The sequence below is a fragment of the Sebastes fasciatus genome, chromosome 12 (assembly GCF_043250625.1).
Source record: "Sebastes fasciatus isolate fSebFas1 chromosome 12, fSebFas1.pri, whole genome shotgun sequence".
NCBI classification, from domain to species: domain Eukaryota; kingdom Metazoa; phylum Chordata; class Actinopteri; order Perciformes; family Sebastidae; genus Sebastes; species Sebastes fasciatus.
This window is the reverse complement of record NC_133806.1, coordinates 23,483,420-23,507,770: the sequence shown is the minus strand read 5'-3', so window position 1 is coordinate 23,507,770 and position 24,351 is coordinate 23,483,420.

Sequence of the window (24,351 nt, the reverse complement as noted above, 5' to 3'; positions counted from 1 at the left end):
AAGTCAGCCACCCTCTCCTATATTCTAATGTAATTTGACAGTGCTGCATCAACTGTCAAACATCAGGAGAATAATGTGTGGAAAGGAAAGACCTATAAATTATTGGTATCCCATCTGGTTTCAGTGCAAACATTTGACTTTCCAAAGTCAATGGCCTTACATGTGTAGCCGCTCTCTTTTGCATGTCAATTTCATTTGTTAACCGCATGTAACAAAGAGGATCTGACATAGAAATAACATTTGAATTACACGCTGACTTATTTAAAGCATACATTTGAAGAGCCCTGTGCCAACGAGGAAGAGCAGAGACCTCTGAACATTAATGAGAGTGGAGTGGTGGTCTCTGAGGAGCCAGTCTTTTGGTCCCTCTGCCTCCCTGCACATGCCGAGGCGACTGGGCATGGCTTACAAGATCTGATTAGGTGTAAATTAAAACTTCATTAACCGTCAGTGCCGATTAACAGAATGGCGGAAGAACGCCTTTGTTTAAATTCATCATATATTGCCATGTCGCCTCTTTGATAATGTTTGCATGTATAATATATAATTGCTCTGCCTGCATGTCCTCAGCTTTGATCATCAAACCACACTGTTGGTGTTTTTTCATTTTTAATATTTATGGTTTATTCACAGTAATGGGTTTAAGCAGGTCAAAGTTCAAACTGAACCCATCGTTCCCCTCCAGGTTTAACATATTGTGGTATTTTTATAGGTCGAAATGTTGATAATGATTTTAAAACAGTGGAATTGCCTTGCGATGAAGTGGATATGGAAAATAATTAAACAATAATGTTAAACATTAAACATTATTAAATTTGATCAGGAAACTTGCATCCACCTGCAGTATAATGCAAGTACATAATGCATTATTGCATAATATTTTTGTCTGGTCATTGCATTCCTATTTTTGAAATGATGATGTGCTTATTTTTGAAAATATGTTCTTGTCACTAAAATAAATAATGCTTATTTATTTATTTATTTATTTATTATTATTATTATTTTTTTTCATATTTCAAGATCACTCTCACCATGATTTTGCCTGATAAAGAGACACTTTGGGATTAAAACACAAGATAAATATATGTGTCTCTACACTGAACCAAGGTCTTATTGATAATAGAGTGGTGCACGAATGAGCCCTAAAACCTGGAAATTATTAATTATTGTTAGATGCCTGATATAAGGTCTGTGGTTAACACAAGCTCAAGAGATTTTAAAATTTTGTTCTACGATATAAATGATGTCAGTAAATATCCCATTGTGAATCTTGAATCTTGAAAGGCAGTTGCTAACAAGTGGCTAAATGAGACTACTAAACGTCTTCACGTCTAACTTTACAGCCTCATTGTGTATTTTGCGCACTCATGCGACCATGGTGTAGTTTGTTTATAGCCTAACGTTAGCTTTTTACTTCTGGCGATTGCATTCACACTTCAGAAATCATAAAAGTGGTGTTCATTTGTGAAGATTTTCTTGCTGGACAAAACTTGTAAGTATCTATTTTTTGCAATAATCCAAAACCCAATGGAAAAATCCCATTGGCTTTTTGTTGAAGTAACCCATGTGATTCTAACTTCCGGGTCGGCCTCCAAAATACGTCATTCCTGCACCACTCTATACCACAAATCTTAAGTGTGTAGACTACATTGCAGACTACCAGGGGCACCACGTGTTAACCCGTGCTCTTCACACAAAACAAGGGACCCGTGTTTACAGCAAAGGCCTGTTTCAGAAAGACAATCTCAGGAATAATAATTGTTTTTATTTTTATGAGCAAAGCCCATGATGTGAAGCTTTTGCTACAGGCCCTGGGAATAGCATGGATGATATCTGTGTTCTTCATTTCTTCACACACGAACCATCCAGCCTGAGAAAGCGTCCGCCCGGCGTCCCATGTGCTGTGCCAACAACAACCCCCCCCTCCCGTTCACCCTTTCTCTGCTTCTCCACTGTCAATTACCACATGTGTGCTTTGCGATGCAGATGGAGCAGGACGCTGTATAAATCCTCTCCGTCTTTACTTGACACACATGGCGCACACACAGATGCAACCTAGGGAATTAGGTTTTTTCCAAAGAATCTGCAGGCTGGGGCAGATAACATAGAGTCCTAGCTACCCAGAAGTGTGTCTGCAGGCATGCATTAAGTAGTGTGTGTGTGTGTGTGTGTGTGTGAGAGAGAGAGAGAGCGAGACACTAATCGCTTACCATCCCATTGTCCTCTTCCATCTCTATCTCCTCCTCGTCGTCCTCACAAACAACATATTCGACGTGATACACGCACCCAAACCCTGTGACACACACACACACATATTCACCATCATCATCAAGTTGAGATCATGCTGCATTATATCAGCTTCATTATGAGCACCTGAATTGGCATTACCTTAATTCACCCCACCAACACCTGCATGTCTCCACCCACCGCAAACACATTCATGGTTGACTGCGCAATAGATCACTCAGTGGCTTTGAACATAAATTGTCAGAACTCTTTCTTTCACGTTTGAGGTGCCTGCCAACAGGGTTTGGAAATCCTGCAAGTCAGATTTGAAATACACACAGAAAGTACAGAATATACTGTACTCTCTTTTTTCACACACACACACCCGCAGGACTGTACTCTTCAGCATCTCATGCACAGCCACAATACGGTCATTGTCCTAAAATTCTGGTGAAGACGAGCCAACAACTCTCTTAAAGCAAGCCAATGCTGGGAAGTTCCTCAAGTGTAACTGGGTGTGACGGTGTGTTATCGTTTAAGGTGACTAAATCATGACTGTACAGATGTTACCCTCTATGATTAACACATTAACACTCAAAACACACACAAAAGAGAACTAAAATAGAAAAAAAAGGTGTCTCTAGTTCACTTTTCTTCCAACCGCCTTAGGCTCTTTCAATTAATGGAGGGTTTAAGCCAGCGCGCACACACGTGAACACATCAAAACCTCTGCTTAGGGGTTCTGCTCAATGACAGATAGGTTACAGCCCAGTAAAAATTAATGATGAAGACAAATTGGAGCAGCACCTGGCCGGCGATTTATCAAAGCCCCGCAGCTGAGACGGTGCGTTTTGCCTGCGAGGGAATTCAACGCATTTCATCGAGAAGTGTTTTAAAACCACCACGGAGGCCTGGAGAGAGAAGAAAGACAGAGACATATACAGAAAGAGAAAAGGGTAAACCATTTATTGATTGTAAAATTATTTGATGGACTACTGTAAAAACACACAGGACCATGCAGTTTTTAAAGGACGCACAATGAGGTGAATCGGAGTAAAAGCTTGATTTTACATTGTATTTAGTCATGGCAAGAGAGCAGCAGATGAGAGAAAGACAGAGAAACAAGCAGAGCCACGAGAGAGCAGCAACTTTTTCTTTTTTTTTCCACTGTAAAATTATTAATAAGATTCTTGCCCACAATTCATTTTGACAAATCACTACGCAGGGCATCAGGGTAGTTTGACTGTGTCGAACATTGCCTCACACCCAGAGTTTGATAACCTCCCCACCTGCGCACGCTCTACCACCAACACTTCTCCTGCAGGATATTTGATGGAAAGATAAGCTCAGATGGTGCAGATACTTTTTTTTTTTTTTCCCACTGTAAATTTATCTCTAGCGGGCGAAAATTCTCAAGGCGATAACAGAGACATGAAAAGGATGTGGGAGGAGCGGTTCCCACACTTCCATCTTGAACCGGCCTGTCAATCAGAATGTGCATGAGGGAAAGATGAGTGGGGCGAGCTCGAGTGGGGTTCTTTGAAATCAGAAATGGCCAATTAGTGAACTGTCAGGTGTCGTTTTCTTTCACCATACTTCTTAAATGATTTTTTTTTTTTTTTTTCTCCGATTTCCATGTGATCTTCAGCAGATCTGTTTCTGGAGCACTTTCAGGATTTTGATGAGGGGTCAGGTTACACCTCTCTGAAATCAAAAAATGCACTCATGATGGTGGCGAGAAATCTGAGGGGAAGGAGTCTGAAGTTAATTGCACCATGTTTAAACTTACTCTGAAGCACTTCAGATGATCATAAACCTCACATCATACACTGAGTTTTACTGTGATTGTCATCCAAATACATTTGCAGGCCTTAATAAAGAACAAACATGTATAGGTTTCAGCTCTGTCAATAATACATAAGAGGGAGATTGATGCACTAGCAATATGTCTGATCTTCATGTGTTCCTTAGTTGTGATCATAGAAACAATTTGTCCCCATTTACAGGGTGGTATTTTCTTAATTGAGGGCTTGCATACGTCGATGAAATGGTCCTTTATTTACATCAAGCGTTTCATGTGATGCCAAAAACAAGTAGCACTGCCGATTTGAATTCACATTAAAGCAAAACTGGAAGCACCAGTTTGTTTCATTTGACTACAAAACTGGTTCTCATTTTCACACTTTCACACTATAAGTCTACCTGATATTTGTAGGTTCTTATCAGAAACCTCAGGGAGCATGTGTCCCTTCACATTCCCCCCCAGGGCCCCAAACTGCAGCGGTGGTATAGAGTCGGTGTGAGATCATTGATTGATGAGCAAGAGGAGCAATATGCTTCCTGACCCTACAAATACACCTGGGTCAATTGCAAGGCCTGCTTAGAGGTATTTCACACGGAGTTGTGTGCGTGTCCACACACAGTCACACACTGCAGGAGCATCTTAGATAATACTGCTAAAGTCAGAGTCAGATTAATCTACTCTGACTTTACCTCAGGCTACCTGTGTCTGTACAGCGAAGGCCATTGTGAAAGACTCTGAGCTTGCATCTACTTGCACCCTGGTACTTAACAAGTAACCTGTCATACATCTGTCCTAGACTGATCCTCACTGTTGTGCAAACATAATACATCAATTAAATTTGATTACTTAAGTTCACCAGGATGATGTACTCCCTGCTTTCCTGTAAAACATGTACATGTGTTTTGTTTTTATTTTATTAATCAATTTAACAGTCAAGTGTACTGACATCCAGATTTGGGTGTACATTTGATTAGTTTGTTCCCCTGTTCAGTCAGCAGATTGCAATTAAAAAGTACACACACACACAAAACACCACTATATAAACAAGACACCTCATGCAAAATAACACTTTACATTATTAGACAACTTTCTAGCTACTGCCACTATTGTAGCTTTTGTCGGTCTTGCTTAACCCTCATCCTACCGACTGGGGTCCCTGCATATTTTGCCCCAGGCGATAGTCCTTGTATAGTACAGCGAGCGACTGGGTCGAACAAGCGAGCGACTGGGTCGAGTATTGCGAGCGACTGGGTCGAGCGAGAGACCGATTGGGTCGTGTATAGCGATCAACTGGGCCGAGTAAAGCGACCGACTGGGTCGAGTATTGCGAGCGACCGGGTCGAGCGAGAGACCGATTGGGTCGTGTATAGTGATCGACTGGGTCGAGTAAAGCGACTGACTGGGTCGACTATAGCGACCGATTGGATTGTGTATAGCGATCGACTGGTTTGAGTATAGCGACCGACTGGGTCGAGTATAGCGACCGACTGGGTTGAGTATAGCAACCGACTGGGTGGGTCCAGTATAGCGACCGACTGGGTCGAGTATAGCGACCACTGGATGGGTCGAGTATAGCGACCGACTGGGTCGAGTATAGCGACCGACTGGGTGGGTCGAGTATAGCGACCGACTGGGTGGGTCGAGTATAGCGACCCACTGAGTGGGTCGAGTATAGCGACCCACTGAGTGGGTCGAGTATAGCGACCGACTGGGTGGGTCGAGTATAGCGACCGACTGGGTAGGTCGAGTATAGCGACCGACTGGGTAGGTCGAGTATAGCGACTGACTAGGTAGGTCGAGTATGGTGACCAACTGGGTCGAGTATAGCGACCGACTGGGTCGAGTAATGCGACCGACTGGGTCGAGTATAGCGACCGACTGGGTAGGTTGAGTATAGCGACCGACTGGGTAGGTTGAGTATGGTGACCAACTGGGTCGGTTGAGTATAGCAACTGACTGGGTTGAGTATAGTGACCCACTGGGAAGAGCGACTGGGCCAAGCAAGAAAAAAAGTAAATAGATAGATAACATATTTGCCATGTGTCCTAATTTAAAGTGTCATACACTATCAGGGGGGTAGTTTCTGATCGTAGTTTATTTTTTATTAGTCGCTAGTTCTTGTATGTTAAATATGTTGGTAAGATGAGGGTTAAACTAGCAGGAGTAAAGCAGAGTTAGGAATGTTTTCAGAATAAATAAAGCATGTTTCTCAGTATAGATGATTTGAATATTTGTTTTATATAAAGCACAGATTGCTTTGATGAAATAAAGATTATTAGATTATAGTGGAGGGATACTTGCATCTACTTGTACATCTGCACATCACTTTCAAAGTTGCAGATACAAAGAGACACAAAAAGCATACACACATATTCCCAAACACACACACTAGCCCTGGCCATTAAAACTCTCACACACACGCACACACACGTCCACACAGAGCACATTACACTTTCCTCCACTACAGTGGCTGAACACAGAGTACATCACTAGAGGCAAGGTTACCTTTGTTGTTTTGGCTCTCCTTGCCAGATGCCTTTTGTAGGTGCCTCTCCCTCAAGCACTTTGCGGATGCTGGAACACACACTTGGCGCATGCACACGGACACACACACACACACACACACTGGGACACACAAGCGTGCACTCACTCGCTGATGCACACTGACACATTATCACATGCACACACAGTTGCATACAAGCTCACTCATACACAATCGTGTGCCACCTCCACCTTGTGACTCCTCAAAAGCCCACACACAGTAAACCCCCACCACCCCTGGGTGATGAACAACATCTGCTTATCCGTCCCTCCGTCCCTGCCCCTGGCGTGGCTGCTGGCTTCCTCCTGGCTGCACTGCCACAATGTCATCTTGTCTGCCTCTCTGTCAGCCATTACTAAAATGTGTAGTGACAATCAGGCTTTTTTTACACGGGCCCCTTCCCTCCCATCAGCCTGGGACCAGTAGTTGCGACCTGCACAGAGGCCTGATAAAATGATGTGGTGTCATCTTCCAGGGCTGCTGGGATTATCCCCATGGTCCAGGACAAGACTTTACATGATGGTTCCTACTTTATTGTGAACATATAATTGATTACCTGGTATTGGCCTCGTTGGGTCCCACTAGACTGTGGGACATCTGTCCTTATTGTCCACTGTAATACCTTATTTTCCTTCCGCTATACTTGCCGCCACCCTAAAGAAAACCAACACAAATATTTTATTTCGGCAATTATTTACCCTCCACCTAATCCCTGAACAGGGTTGTTAGTTTTATTAGTTGCAATTAAACCAGTTAAAAAGAGACTCTAGACAAAAACTGTTCCTATATTGATGTACATATATCTATAGTTCAATAGCAAGAGGAGTTTATGCAGTTTTTGTCACGAATAAAAAAGTAGCCCTGGTGTAAAAGTAAGGAGTTAAAACAAGTTAAACTGAAAGTAATTTAGTTCAATAAAGAAGAGAAACTTAATTGAGAGATTAAGATAATTTAGTCATAAACAAGGTAGGATGTAAATAGCTGAATACATAGTTAAAATAAGCGTTTCTAAACAATACTGAAGGCAAACAGTGTGTAAACTAATAGAAACAAAGTAAACAGATTGTGCCTTCAGTTTCAGCTATTTTGTTTGGTTGGTTGCTATTGGTATCAGTCAGTGCCACCTGAGGTAAGGAAGAGGGCAGGGGAAAGAAAAAAAAAAAACACGGAAGAGAGCGAGTAAATGGAGGAAAATAGTAGCCAACATGCATTTTTCTCTATTTAATCTTGGTTAATTATCTTGGGTGTTTGCACAAGCCTGAATTCGGAGAAAATGAAATCATGTAGCAGTTTGCTACGCAGGAGTAAAGCTGCTATAACTGCTCAGCTATAGGCTGCTAATTAAGTGTATTGGTAGCATCGCCTAGCAGCAGTTTCTTTAAGTTAGCTTGTGTGACTAATCGATTGTGAACGAGTGTGAGCTTGGACCCAGCACTAGAAAAAAAGAGAGAGACAACTTTTTTAGTATTTTGGGGGGTTTATAAATCAGTTTATTGTGTGATAGTCATAATTCAGTAGCTATTAAAATCAAAACAATTTCAAGTGTATCTAATGTTTAAATGTTTAAAAAGGGACCCTGATTAAAAAAACCTCTGCATCCCAATGTACATATTTTAATTGATAATTCAAAAAGCCTACATCAGCAACTAGAGGAGCTAAATTTAGAGTTCTTAAAATGCCAACCATTCGTGGTAGGTGAATATACTTTAGGTTGTGCACGTTACCCTTGAATCCTACTGTAGACGCATGCAAACATTGTGTATTGATTAATTAATCATTAAATTAAAGCTACATGCTTTTTCCTAATCTTCAAAAAACTAGAAAACATGCATCGCTCTTCCACTCACATTCCTACACACACCTGCACGCACACGCTGTAATACCCTCTGCCTCACCACTTCTGTGTCTGCCCTGGCTCTAAATAAACTACTGTAGCTGCAGGGGGCAGGTCACTGAGGATGTTGCTGTAGAAGCACATTCTCTCTCTCTCTCTCTCTCTCTCTCTCTCTCTCTCTCTCTCTCTCTCTCTCTCTCTCTCTCTCTCTCTCTCTCTCTCTGTACCTGACTTGGCCAATGGGTCTCTGTTACTTACAGGTCTGCAGGCCTGCAGTCTCTTGACACAGACAGATGACATATTTATTAGCTTGTCAGATCCTCCTCTGCCCTCCCCCTTGTTCACACACTCTTCCTCTCTCTCATGCACACACCCTAACATGCACAAATGGGGAAAAGCTTATATGGACTTGAATCCACACACACATAAATGCACTGCTACTTTAACATTGTACAGACTTTACAATCTACACTCTTGACTCATTCGCACGCTCTCTCTTTTTCATCTCTTTTGTGGGCTTAATGTTTCTGTCTTTATCTCCCTCTCTGTCTCTCTCTCTCTCTTTCTCTCTCTCTCTCTCTCTTATACCTAAGCTAAACAAAACAATTGGCTGCGCTGTTGGCTAATTGGGATGGGCTCCCGTGGCGAGGTGCAGGCAAAGCGCTTGATGAGGCATAAAATGATGATTAATTAATTTACTGCTCAGTTGGTCATCAAACTGAGAGCTTTATGAGACTCCCAGCAGTCAGCCAGCCCAGCCCAACCCAGTGCAGCACACACACACACACACCCACACACACACACACACACACACACACGCACACTCTCACACACACACACACACACACACACACACACACACACACACACACATTCACAAACGCACTAATATATATGCATTCACAGCTTTTTGATGCTGCCAGCCATCAGCCTGCACATGCACACACACACACAAACACTCCAGTGCTCCCTGTGGTCAGTGGTATGCATGGAGCGAGCAGCCCTGCCTTTGCATTGACCTGTGTTGGAAAACTGACTTGAGCATGGAAACACAGAGAAGGTGTATGTTGGCAACTTGTGACTCCGAAGTAGCAAAAAAGACCAGTTAACCAAGTCTGTGGAAATCAATGACTGTAAATTCTTGAAAGCTTTTTTTTTCTTCCATAACTAGAATAATAGTGATGACCACTAGTCACTAGCACACACATGCACACGGTACAGAGAGTTTCCAGCCCAATCACACAATAAGTCGTATGAATGACACGATAATGTGCAAAGCAAAAGCGTGCATTAAGAATGCAGTTCTTGCTTTTGCTGTGTTATTTGTACCCCATGTAGTCGTGCAATGTATATTTATCTGTATATGCTACACTCAGAGCTAGAGACGTAGAATAAAAACACTGCTGATGGTGGGCAGGAGGTGAGGTGGATGGGTCCAACAAACACAGGACTTTCAACCAGGAGACCAGTGTTTTGTTTTGTAAGTTACATTAGTGTCATTTCTGACGTGTTTTCAGTACTTCTGTTACGTTGTTTCCCTATACATATTATACTTCGTTTGACGTTTTTCCTAAAACTAACCATGTGGATTTGTTGCCTAAACCTAAGTGAGTAGTTTCGTTGCCCCCTGCTGGTACTGCACCTCCATACACACGTGTAATAATCACTCCACGGCGAGGCAAAATTAGACACTGACACGCTATTCTCTGGTGGACAGGCGGGTCTATTACACGCTTTGGCGTGATACCGGGTTGGAGTTTCTAAAGGAAACAGGGAGAAAAAAAAGTCGAGGTTTGATTTTGACTTAGTTGTCCTTGCACATAAGGTGGGATCTAATGCTGGCTCTAAAGCTCTGCCTGCTTTAAGAATAAAGAAAAAAAAAAGTTGTTACCTGTTTTGTCTCATATGGCAGATACAGTGAAAGAGAGAAAGAGAGAGAGAGAGTGAAAGAGAAGGAGAGTGGAACAGAAAAGCAGTGACAGATTAAACACAAGTGATAAGCATCAGGGAGAGAAACACCTGGGCTCTCAAACAGGCCGCCGCATCTTCATTCCATTCTGTTTATTTCAGCTCTGTCAGTGTGATTGATCATTTGATGTACCTGCGCTGAAAGTCTCTCAAACACTCTTCTGTCTGACTCTTTTTTTTTCTCACCACCTCCCAACTGATATGCAAATGCCGAGGGGAGAGTCAGAGAGAGGAAAAGGTGCCAAGTCAAATATTTTAAGTAGAGGCATTAGGCGTTCTTTCAAAGCATCTCGGGGTTGTACAACAATGATCGTCTCATCATCATCAAAAGGTTGCTTGTCGGGATTATGCAGCACAAGCAATATGTGTTGCCGCCGTTGTTACTTTTGATTGTATGAGACCTCTAGTTGTCTTTTATGTCCCTGTCGTATTGCACGTTTGAATAGGGATCATGGAATATTGTCTATATGGAGGAATTTGTTTTGTCTTTGGCTTAACAGCAAATCATCGCTAAATCAACAAAGGCATTGTTCTGTACTTAGTCTTGGTAATTTAACGAGACATTTCCTTAAAATCCCACCCAGACAGTACCGAGTCTAGTTTCATATTTATTTTGTTCCATGCCTAAACAGCTAAAATGTCCTTTTTTCCCCACAAGTTTGGATTTCCATATACAAAAAATGTATATTTGAATGTCGTTTTATCTGGGGCAATGTGACCGATAAACAACTTTTTTACTTTTTAAAATTTAGTCTTTATTAAAGTAGCATTTTTCCATATTGTGTTGGTTTGATTTCTGTAAGTAAAATAATTTTACATGTGGCTCTTGCATTGACTAACATATGATAATTTGGATTGGTGGCTTGCTTCTCTATTATTATATCTTTAGCAGGTTGCTTTTCCATGTTAACATGTATTAGTCCATTTGTTGGACTAATTAGTCCATTGAATGTTGCTCAACTTGAAATGCCAACTCATTATTTAACAACACAGCCAACGATCATGACTGGGGCAATTGTATTGTAGACTAAATTCTTTCATGTTTCAAGCCTACAATTATATCCCTTGGTGGTGATAGAAAAGATAATTATGGATGATTAAAACAATTATTGTTTGTGGAATGGAAATACTAATTAAACAAACCAAATCAATAAATAACAAATGTAATATACTTTTTTGTATAAGTTTTTGTTGCTTAAGCTATACATTGGATAATTTAAATACATTTGAGTCAAGTACTGACTTAGTGTAAGTTTTCATGTATATAAACATGTAATATATAATTTAATCTGTGTAAAAATCTATTAAAAAGAACAGTCAAAATGTGACGGAAATATATGTCAAAATGAACTCTTTTCAAGAGAATGTCCTGTGGTCTCAATGCTAAACCTGGCCAACGTAGAAAAAGTTGTTCATCCTTTTCCGTTCGTTTTCCTACGAATGTCAACTTCCTGAGGATTCGGCAAAAAAACTACTTAGTTAGGCTTAGGAAAAGATCAACTTGGTTAGGATTAGACAACAAAACTATTTAGTTAGGTTTAGGTAATAAAACTACTTAGACCTAGGAAAATATTGACTTGGTTGAGTTTAGGGGACAAAACGACTCAGTTAGGGTTAGGCAATAAAACCACTTAGTTAGGCTTATAGGAAAAGATTGAGGTTTGGCTTAAAATATCTCCATAAATGGCGTTAATTAAGTATATAACTTACATGACAAATATATCGACATTGACTTCTGGTTTCACACGGAACATGAACGCCAGTCACCTGGGCGAAAATCTGGTATTTTTTGACCCACCCATCACCCCGACCTCCTTCCTACGCCTCCTTTCCCTAAGATAGGTTCATTATGAGCCCAAATTTGCCTTTTTTATTCATTTCATTCTGTGTGGACCGTCTGGAGTTAAGTAAGATGAGATATTATATGAATCATATTTGTAACAGTGGTATAGTGACTATTTTCTTGGAGGGCTACAGGCACTGATGCCTTCTGCTCACACATTCTGGCACGGTGTGCAGCAAGGAGCCAAAATGCTCATAATTGCCATAAAATAAGACCTTTGACTCCACTTACTATATGGGTATGCCTGTACAATCTAATGCAATTAAAAGCATGCATTGAATCCAAACCTTCATATGTAAATGTGGGCAGACAAAAATGATGACACCACTAATGTTGATGGCCTTCAGAATTACCATATTTGAGCCAATACCTAACAAAAAGTGCACGTTAAAAGCCTCACTGGTGCCTTACTGCAATCGCAGTTTGAGGCTGTCCGTTTTTGGCTCAATGGAATATACGTATAAGTGATCCTACTACATCAGAACTCAGTACCAGTGTCACCGGTGTGAACCAAAAACAATACAGAGTTAACCTGTTGGCCAATTTCCCTCTTTTTCTCTTGCTCTTCCTCTGCGTGTGACTCCCTCCTTCCTTCACCAAGTCTCATAATTGCTTTAGGACTCTGTGGATCCGCTCCTGAATTCAAAGGTGGGGAGTAATAATTGGATTTGCAGCAAACATGCTGAGCTGTGTTGCTCTCACTGTCCGGTCCTGTCCTCGGGGCTACACACTGCACTTTATATATCCGATCCACGCACCTAGAAAAGAGGCTATACAGTAGAGCCCCCATATAGGACGTATATGTGTGAAGCTTTTAAGAGGACTAAATTCAAAGGGCCATATGAGGTGGTGAATATTGGATATTTAAAATGCTGGAGGTTGTGTGTGTGTGTGTATGCTTGAGGTAGACAAAGGATATTGTGTTTCAGACCTGGGCTTTAGGACCCCTCCATCACCTTCAAAAAGGCAATGGGAAGAAACACACATGTGATTATACATAAAACATATTTAACTGCTTTTGTTTTGTTGTTCAATTTTTACCTCTCTCTCTTTTCTCTCATTACCTCTCTCTCTCTCTCTCTCTCTCTCTCTCTCTCACACACACATACACACACACACACACGCATTGCTTCAAATAGTTTTAACAGTGGACTGACACAGTGTAGAAGATCTAAGGCAGAGCCCCTTTAATGAGTGTTTGTGTGTGTTTGTGTGTGACAGAGATAGACATAGAGCGGGGATGAGTGTGTGTGTGTGTGTGTGTGTGTGTGTGTATGTGACAAGATGTCTGTAGCTGCAGGTGAAGAGTCTTGGCTGAGACCCTGATGCAGTCTCCTTGGCAGGCTTAAGACGGCGTCACATCAAAGCTTAAACCCTGGAGAAATGGGAGGGTGCCTTGTGTGTGTGTGTGTGTGTGTGTTTGGGGTTGTGTTGCTAAGCAGTTGTCCACACAGTAAAGGAGGAATAGGCCTGTAATTCTGTCTTATTTTACATTGATGTCTTGTTTTAAATGTGATCACTGGCAGGTGTCATTAACATTCTTTACAAAAAGATCTTGAGGGCATGATAATGAAAGGAAATGTTGAATCATGACATCTAAGTTACACATCATATCTCACACAAAAGCCCTTGTCTTTCACATGTCTTATTTAAACTAGTTCACACATTCTGTAACTCAGGCCCAAAACAGTCCTGTAAAAAAAATACAACCTTTTTGAAATTTCACTTTTTTTGAGGGTGTAGTTTTTGTGGTGTAGCTGTATTCAACTGCATTATTTTGTAAGGTGTTTCTATTTTTTTTGCTTGTCCATATATGTAAACGAGGTAGGCAAAAAAAGAAAAGAAATACCTACTTATATAATATATTTGAATAGAACACCACTAAAAACCTAAGCCTCAGCACTTAGTGAACACACACAAATTTAGCATGTACAGCAAAAAAATATTTAAAGGACCCATATTGTAGAGCGTGAATTTTCCATGTGTTTTTTTTTTTTTATTACAAAGCAGATCTAGGTGCTACATAAATACTGTGAAAGTATTAAAATGCTCAATCAATCATTGGGGAAATGCACACAGCCTGTATTCAGAAACTGTTTCTCTAAACGAGCGTCTGGACTTCTGTAAGGTTGTGATGTCACAACTATGCAGTCACCGGTAGAAGTGCCGCTAAACTCTGTGTAGGTGACACACACACACAGTGAGTTCCCAAAATGCTGACCAATCAGAGCAGACTGGTCTTTTTTGGGTGGAGGGGCTTAAAGAGACAGGCGCTTAAACGGAGTGTTTCAGACAGAGGGCGAATATAGGTATATTCAGGCAGACAGTATGAGAAAAATAATGTCTTTTTTGGGCATTAAAGCATGTAAACATGTTCTAGTAGAAACCCACAATCGAAGTATGAACCTGAAAATGAGCACGATATGTCTCCTGTAAATAAGGTTTGTCTGGGATATTGCATTGCATTGCATTAAATTGCACGGGTGAACAACTCTTCTGTGTCTATTCTTCTTGTCTCACCATAAGAAACATAACCACAATTCAAACAGTGCTGTTAACAAACACCGAGGTTAATCTGTTCATAATGCTTTGGCAAAAAAACAAATACACTTGTCATGCGGATAAGAAGGAGGAGGAGGAGGATAAAAAGAAGAAGACATGTTTCTCTGGGGTCAGAGACACATAGCAACAACTGTAAATAAGTCATGACTAAAAACAAAGAACACAGGTCATTGTGGTGGTTACATGCTGTTATTGGAAATGACAAATGGTCTTTCATGTCTCCTTAACTCTCACTGGTGCTAGTTCACGTTTGCTCTTGGGCCTTTCAGGTGCCAGCCCGTTCCATTACGGGGCATTTCTTCTGGGGCGGAGAGGGGCTGACGGACAAGGAGAAGCATTGTAATATGGCAGTGGCCACCTACAGTAAGAGAGTGTTTAGCTTCAGCCTATGTCCTGAGGACACATCGCAGCAAACCTCACCGGACATCTGTCCATGAAAGATTTAAACCGGTCCATCAGAAACTCTTCTCAAGACGTCCTGTTCTGGAACACAAACAAGACAGGATGGGTCGAGAGTACAGCGTGTTGTGTGCATCTCTTAACCCTCTGCTGTGTCAGAAATGCTTCACCTTGCACCAGGAACACACACGCACACACCACATTGAACAGAGAGGTGAATGAAGAGACTGTACTATAGACCTTGTCAGTTCAGTTCAAATTATACCTGACAGTGAGATACATACAGCACAGTGTCCAGAGACAATCCCTTACCCTCTAAAAGACGCAGCTCAAAGGACATGGCTTTATGTGTCTACAGTCAGCCTCTGCTTTCTGATTTTGACAGGCGCCGTCCTTGACAGCTGATACTATTTCACCCATGTAGACAATGGTTGCACGCAATGGGAGCAAACCAAACCACTTATAATCTATTGTAAAAATGATATTTTAAAGTAACAATTACCAGAGCAACCTACAGTACAAGTAAGACAAAAAATGTCTAAATGAAAAAAGTAGCATAAAACATAACATTTACATGCCGAAACTACCAATTAAATGATCACCCGATAAACTAATCGCAAAATAAAAGTTCTAATCCTGTTTTGGTTGAGTGACGTTGATCTGCTCTCCTGCTAGTCGCCCAGATGACCTCTTAGTCGCCGACAGACGGCGGTAAGCAGAGTCGCCCGAATACCAAATTATTTATAAGCTGCACACTAGCCAACCACCCCCACCCTTGTACTCTAATTTGGCTTCATCAAAGTCATGTGTGTCTTTCTGTGTGAGTGCATACACACTTCTGTGGTTTGAGTGTACATACTTGCTCCGGCCACTGTTTGCATGAATGTGTGTGTGTGTGTGTGTGTTTACTTCAAGTGGTTATAGCTGTCATAGATGCTTGATGCAGCGACAATGGTCCACTGAACTTTTGATCCACTAAATAGTTAATGAGTGATTTGATTAGGACCAAGAGGCCCCACTTATTACTGCAGATGAGATCAGTGTCTGGGTCAGAGAAGGAAAAAGGATAGCAGGGTGTCTGACGGAGAGACACATTTTCACAACATCTTGACGTAGCGTCACTCTGTTGTTGTTTTTTATAGGTAAAGTTATGCGTGTTTCTCACATTGACTGGGAGTAGCCAGCATGTGCAATGTGCAGTGCCTCGTGTACTTAGTGTACTAATCTTGTCAAAATGACAATGTGAAAGTATGTAGAACGTTTTAATTGTCTAATACTTTTAAATGGGTCAAAGATCATTTCGGGACAGACTCTGTACAGGTACAGCAGGTGTCAATTCACCTGTATTCACCTGACAGTCCCTCCCCATTCCTTTCATTATTGTCATTTGCACACACAACACGCACGCACACACTCACACACATACATGTCGTCCCAGTCCAGCTATAAGCTAGGCTGAGCAGCAGCCACAACAACAAGCACTAATGTCACGGCGTCCTCCTCTCTGCGTCTTTCCCCCCCCTCCACTCAATAATTCAGTGCAAGGTGTCAGACAAAGCTGCCCTGGCTCATACAACCCCTGTAAAAGACACCACCGCTTGCTTCGCTGATTTACATCTCTACCCCCCACCGCCTCCTTGTCGCAATTAAACATTTGTCTAAGTGTTTAGAGGTGAATGCATGCAGACAAAACAGTAGTGGGAACCGAAATAAGGTACCTCACATTGTACCCCTCCGTGTACACCGTAGAGAAACAATTTATGTTCATTGTTGAACTTTTTTGTAAATCCCAAGTAAAAATAAAATCCTTAAATGGAAGAATTTAGTTTGGAAAATAACATTTGCAAGAGTGTGTACCATGTTGGAATCCAACCAGTTCATGAATTAGAGACTTAATACTGTCTTGAGTGTTCTTTATTACATCTTTAATACTGTAATTTCCCTTGCTTACAATCTGTAGTAATGGTTAATAGCCACTTATTACTGCGTACACTGTGCAGACCCACAATGCTCACTGACACCACAGAAATCTTTTTTTATTTTTATTTACTCCATTAATGACGAGGATATGTAACACTGTCTGTGTCCCTGTCTCATTTTTTGTTTGTTTCTGCGGCCAACGGTGTGAGATTTACTCATGTATAACTTACACACTCGTCCTTGAGAGGGTAATTAGATCGCGTCTGTGACTCAGAGGTCAATCCAGTTATTGCATTTGAGTAAAAAATAAATTAAAAAAAGACAGGCAGACAGGCGTCATTTGCAACACTCCCGCACTGACTGATAGAGGCATGCACAGGAAGACCAGCATAAAGTCAGAGAGATAGAGAGACAGCAGGTCACACAAGAAGACACTGAAAGGGCGGCATGTGAGCACATAAACACACGTGGTTAGCTGAGCAAAAAAAGCTGACAGGGGCTATAGACACGCGTTGTTTGGACACAGGAATGCACGTACTCTGTAATCAAATCCAGTATAATGTGAAGGCCTTGCTGCCCTGAATGCAGAAGTGGTGGCTCTTTTTTGGCACAGTGTTGGAGCTTGGCAAGGGCAGAGAACAAGATGCTTAAGTGATGTAGCAGGTGTCTGGAGGAGAGAGGGAGAGAGAACGAGTGGATCAGACAAAGAGAGACAGAGACAGGAAGAAAACCATCTGTTGTTTCTTCCATGGATATTTGCATTGCTCCTGTCACCTGCCAATCCCTGCTAATGGTCATAGCCTTGCCCATTGGTTTACCAAAGACTTGTGTGTTATCAGTATTTCACCGTTGCATTCTATTACTATTTTAAATACTCTAATCGTGAAGTGGAGAAATTGGAAAATAGTAAATTGGAAATTCATCATTTCAGGATTTATTGTTAAGTATTCAGGATTATGCAGGATTACTACATTAGTCTTGTTTTTGTAGCTTTGGCAATCACTTCTATTGGTCACGATAGCGCTGCTCTCAACCAAACCAATTGCTGAACAGTTGCTGTGGTGATTTTTTTTTTTTTCTGTGAATATGAAGACATTGCTGCAACAAAGTATAGCTTGGTGAGTGTTAGCATTATCATAGCATAACATCCCCTACATACCTTCATTTTGAGCTCAACTACACACCATGTGATGTTTTGTGACTGCATCTTACACGGTCGTATCTTAAAGGTAACCCGCAAATTGCAAAATCCGGCAAAAACTTGCAAAAACTCTCGTGAGACTCGCTGCCCGATGACCTATATCCTAACCTTAAATATTCAAGGTCAATGCCTAACCTTAACCATCTCGCGAGAGTTTCCCAACTCTTGGATTACCTATAGACACAACCATCTTGCAAGGTTGTGGCGCTATCGTGTTGACAAAATCTGTCCACAGACACATGAACAGCTGGCAAATGGACCAGTTCCAGAACCATATTGATGCCATGATGACACACACACACACAGACTCAAAGGGTGAAAACAATACTAGCCACACACTGTCGTGACTGGTAAAGACCCAAGTGGTCAGTTTGTTTACCACTTTGATCCAAACTGAACTCAACAAAACCAATGTCATTCTCAGCCCTGTACTGGTTGTTTACCGCTACTTAGCAAATGTTAGCATGCCAACGTGCTAAATTGATGTGGGGAAAATGGTAAACCCGGTCAAATCACCTTCTAAACATCAGAATTTCCAATCATTGTGAGCATGTTAGCATGCTGACATAGCTCAAAGCACCGCTGTGCCTACAGCTTCACGGTGCCTGTAGCGTAGCTGTAAACTCTCCATTTTGTCACAGCTAAATTAACAAATTTTCTGCTTATTTCTGAACAGTATAACCTTAATTTTATACTTTGTCATGGTAATGTATGTTGTTTGTCTCCTCCCTTGTGTGGAATATGACATGGCCACTAATAATCACGCAGATTGACCACTGTACTCTGACTTAAGTAACTTGTGTGTCCAATCGGCCATGCAATCAAGCACACAACTGTACGAGTATCCTGACTGACGAACTCTCTTCCTCTTTCACGTTCTTCATCCCTGCCTTCCACGGCCTCCTCCTTTACTCCTAAACTGCCCCTGTGTAGCTGGTGGGACATGGGGGGGGGACACAGGGAGCCACCCGTGACAATGATGGATTTGACAAGAGGAAAGTGTTAATGATATTCCCCCTTTGATGGCTGGGGCTACTTCACACACATTTGCATTTCCATTCATCATCCCAGCATTTATCATTATGGGGTGGCTGCCAGATCTAATTACAGTCCTGGGCTAACGGGGGTGACTCGCCTGATATGAGGGCCCCCAGCCCCTTACTCATCTCTATTTCTCCGTGTTTGTCACTTCCTCTCATTCCCTCTTGTTCACTTTAATTTTCTCATCTCACTCTCCGTCTTTCTGTTATTTGTTATGTTCTTCTCAATCTCTATCTGTTCTTCCATCCCACCCCGCTTTCTCTCTGTGTACGGGGGAAACATAGGAAAGTATCCAGGCAGGAAGTGCAGCCGTGTAGGACCAAACCCAATTAACTTCACTCTAAATGAAGTCATTTGAGGCCTCTTCATTAGAATTAGCCCGAGAAGAGAGGGAGAAGCTGGGCGGGATATAAATAAATAAGGGATGAGATTTAGTTTCATAATACTGTTCTCGTACGCCGCTCTCTATTCCTCTCCTGTGGGGTGATTTAAGCAGTGATCCAAGGAGATCACATTAGGAGGTTGGTGATTATCCCCTCATAAGTTTATCAACACTAATTATTCGTGACCAATCACTTGTTGCAAAGAAAGTGTTGGATTTACACTGGTATTATAGATTGTGGGTAGTATTTTTCCCCTTTTACTTCTGATTGGTCCATTTCAATATGAAAAATCCAACTACCTTGCTGCGGAAATATATTTTTTGTCAATATTTTTTAAAAGGTTAGATCAATCATCTCCTGCGTTTTCAAATGTAGAAGAATCTCTTTCTCTGCCTTAAGCCTCCTCTCATCAAGCTTCTCAACAAAAGTTTTCAGCACATTGTTTATAGTTGTTTGTTCCAGGACAAAGCCCGGTACTGTAGTACCACAGGGGAGCTGCAGGGTCACGGTTGGACCTCCTATGAACCACTAAGACCATCTCCCTCTATTTATCATGTGCACAGCATGATCTAGGCAAGCCTGAGAAGAGTCATCCTTCAATAGGCGAGCACAAGCATACAACACAACAACCGTCAGCCAAAACTGCTTGACACAATTGTTCCGTCTACAGCATGTAGACACAGGAGAAACTCAGCGTCCTTTGGAAGAACAAAACCTCAGGTGTCTGCACTTTTGGTAGCATTGACTTTACAAGATGTAGCTTGATTACCACTTAACTAAAACAACTGCACGCAGCCACTTGCTTAAATAAGAACCAGAGGGAAAGTCTTGTCCTTTTTTCGAAGAGACCACTGACAAAGAATGAATGCTGGAGGACAAAAGTGGACATGTAAAGTTTAAAATAAATCAAATTAATATCAGTTAAATGACACATGTCCTTGGTGAGCCAAGATGATGCTTCACTCTGATTAGGAGAAAGTGGTAAAGGAGAAGACAAAATAGTGTTGTATTAAAGCAGGAATACACCAACAAAGACATTGAGGATGAAAGTATGGTGCTGAAAATAGAGAACTGTAAAAGGTCCAACAGATCTTCTTTATTCTTTTGATTTAACATTTTGTTCTACAAAAAGATAAATCACACAAAATAAGTTTTTACAAGTCAAAGTTGTTACTACCCTGAAACAATTTATGCACTTTTTTTAAGATACAAAAGTCAATGATATAAAAGATACAAGCCATTTAATCAGAATTTGCTTCAGATAAAGAAATGAGGGGTGGGTGGTGGGTGGTGGGTGCTGAGGGTGGAATAGGAGACCTTTAGTGAGTCAACCCATGCTGGACAAATTACCAAAAGACCCAGCGAGAAAGATAACGGCGGCATGAATCGAGGCAAAGCCCGGCTTGGAGGAAATGAAAGGTGCCCTGTACGCAGATAACCATCGTGTCGACTTACACAGCAAATTACTGGGCTGGCTGTTATAACTGGCATTAGACGCTCCATCGTTAGATGTGACATGGCTGGGGGGAGGGGAGAAACAAAAGTCATGTTCGGAAAAACAACTTCAACCAAGTTGTTTCCTTTCGCTGTTCGGCCGTCATAGCAGACGGGCCTCTGTGATAAGGAGCTGGTAACCTGAACAGCAGATAAAAAGATGTCAGACAAGGGTGCACACACACACATGGTAACGCACACACACATACAGCTGCCATATGTTTCAGGAAGCCGGGGACCCTTCAAGATGAGAGGGGCTTCTGAATTATTGATCAGTGATTAGCAAATGCAATAGAAATGTTACCCTTGATGTTGGCCGGCTGAGCAGTGTGTGTGTGTGTGTGTGTGCGTCATCCCTCTCCTACCAATTGGTCAGCACCTCATATAAACATTAAAGGTGCAGCTATGTTCATTTTTCTATGTACACAGGCTGTACAAGTAAGCATTCATATGGTATGGTTAGGTATCGTATGCATTCACAATGTATGCATTTACATGGATGTGTGTGTGTGTGTGTGTGTGTGTGTCATGAGAAGCTACAAAGAGAGTCACCACTGCATTTGAAGGGGGATCTAATTCATTATTAAGTCAGGGACAAAACAGGCAGTATGGGAGGCGGGTAACAGTAGGTGATTTCAGGCCTGTATTGATTACTGGCAACACCAGGAGCCAAGTGTAGTGTGACGGGATGAACAAAACCTGCAGCGTCCACACACACGCTCACGCGCACACACACACACAAACAAACATGCCATGGATGCAGAATGGCCATTGTCAGTGCCTTTGAAGCATATTGTCCCGGCTGTTGTGACGCTCTTTCACTGAGGTGAGTCATTTGGCCGAGGCGGGTGGCAGGTTACCTCAGTCAGGAAGTTGATGGCGAGCTAATGCGGCGCGCTGTTATTGTTTGCGGTTGGGTAACTGATTGGAGCCTATTGTTGCTGATAGGTGGGTGGAGGAGGAGAAGAGGATCCACAGTTACTGGCTTTCTGACAATTAGCTGCAAAGTTGCAAGTGGCTTTTCAACTGAAGAAAACATCCCATCACAAAACAATGAAAGAAGCATCGCTTGAGCATAACAGTGATGGAACACAAAGCCGGTACTCCTGATGCATGTATGGCTACATACTGTCCACAAAAAAGGAAATGGATTTCCCAAAATGATTCAAGGCACACTGCTCTGTAGAGTAATGTAAGCCTACATAAAAGAATAGTATTTATCAGAAATTACATGAATAAATCCTGTAATATATTTTGTTTAAATAAAAATAATCTGAGTAATCCCTTCCGTATTTGACATGCTGTTTTTTGTGTGTTTACAGCATGCACAAGTTATTCATTGTGATAGTAAATTCATTGTTTAAGTCATTTTTTAAGCACAAATGCCAAAAATTCCACAATTTCTAGATTTTAAAATATGAATATCTACTAATTTTCTTAGTCTTTTTTGATAGTAGACCCAAATATATTTAGGTTTTGGATTGACGATCGGACAAACCATGCAATTTAATGATTTTAACATTTAACATTTTATTATTTTTAGGACCAAAAAAATATATAAATTAATTAATCAAAAAATTAACTAGCAGACTAATCGATAATGAAACAACTTTCAGTTGACTGAACCATCATTACAATTGTTAATTCCTTCAGCTTAGTGAAAATCCTTCACATTGCATCACCCACCAGTGATCCCTTTCTGCCTGTCATTCAACACAACCAAAATGCTGCCCTAAACTGGATTACAACCCTACATGTGCCCCTCTATCTGGGACAGTCATATTGTATATGTGTCTTTTTGGAAGACGTATTAGACGTTAATAAAATTTGATCAGCGCGTTTAAAGTCAAATCGAATCATATTCGTAAGTGGATAGGGGTTGACATATGTTTCAGTATCTCCCGGAGAGTGATACATTATTCTGTGGCTAGTATAAAAACATAATGAAATATAAATATCCATTAATCCTCACATTTCATCCAGTCAGTCACCACGCAGCCCGGCTCAGCCTCAGCCTGCTGTTAACACGGTGTGATGTCCGTGTGTATTTTGCATGAGGAGAATGTGTGTTATGTGTGTGCTGTGCGCTGTGTGTGTGTGTGTGCGTCTGGTTTTCCTGGCCATGAGAGAGCAGTTCACACTGTGAAAGAGTCATCTTTATTATAATCTGCCAGAAGTAGTGGCAGCTTGGGAGAGGAACTGCCACAGCTAGGTAATCGAAAGCCGCTAGGCTGGGACGACAAGGGGCACTTGTGAGACGTACCAGCACAAGCCATATGGCATACTGGCTTGGCAAAACTGGCAACTCTCCTCTCCATATCCAAACATTGTTTTTGTGTGTGTGAAAACAAAACACCACAGGATCATTTTCCATCATTCTAGTTGATACTGTAGATTGTCAGTTCTTTGTTTTCTGCTTCTTTTAATCCTCATGCTTTAAAGAAATTATCACAGCATGCACGTGATCCTGTGTGTTATTTAAGGATGCAGTTTACTGTAAATAAACAGAAAAGAGGAAGAAAATGATATGAAACTCAATCGCATTAGTGATACTGACTCTCATTTGACCCCCGCGTATTTGCTGTAAACACAAGGGTAATACAAACCAAAATAAATATTAGCATAATGCTGGGGGCAAGAGAGTGCTTTTCCCATAGAGTGATTAAAATATGAGAACAGAACACAACACAATGGGAAGTCCCATGGCGCGACGGCAGTTAGCGCAGAAAAGCTAATTTCATGATAAATTAAAGAACGCGATGGTTTTCTCTCATGAGATGTCATTCCCTCGTATTTGTTTTATGAAAAGGAGTAAAATTAGCCTTATCATATATTATCTTGAACATAATTAATAAAACATTAATTTCCTGGTGATTTTCTTCTTTTCTTTCTTTTTCTTCGCTGTAGGTTCAAGTCTCTTAAGGCACGATTTGCATATATTCCACAAACACAAAAGAACAATAACTCGTGATTGTAATGAAGGTTAACTCAGCCGGAGTACAATGAGAGCCACGCTGAGGAGTCAAGTTACGTCAGATTCTTCCATTTGAGTTTAGGTTTAAAATGATTCTTTATTCTTAAGCATAATAACATTTTTATTATCAAATATTCCTTTATTTATCCTCTATTTCAAT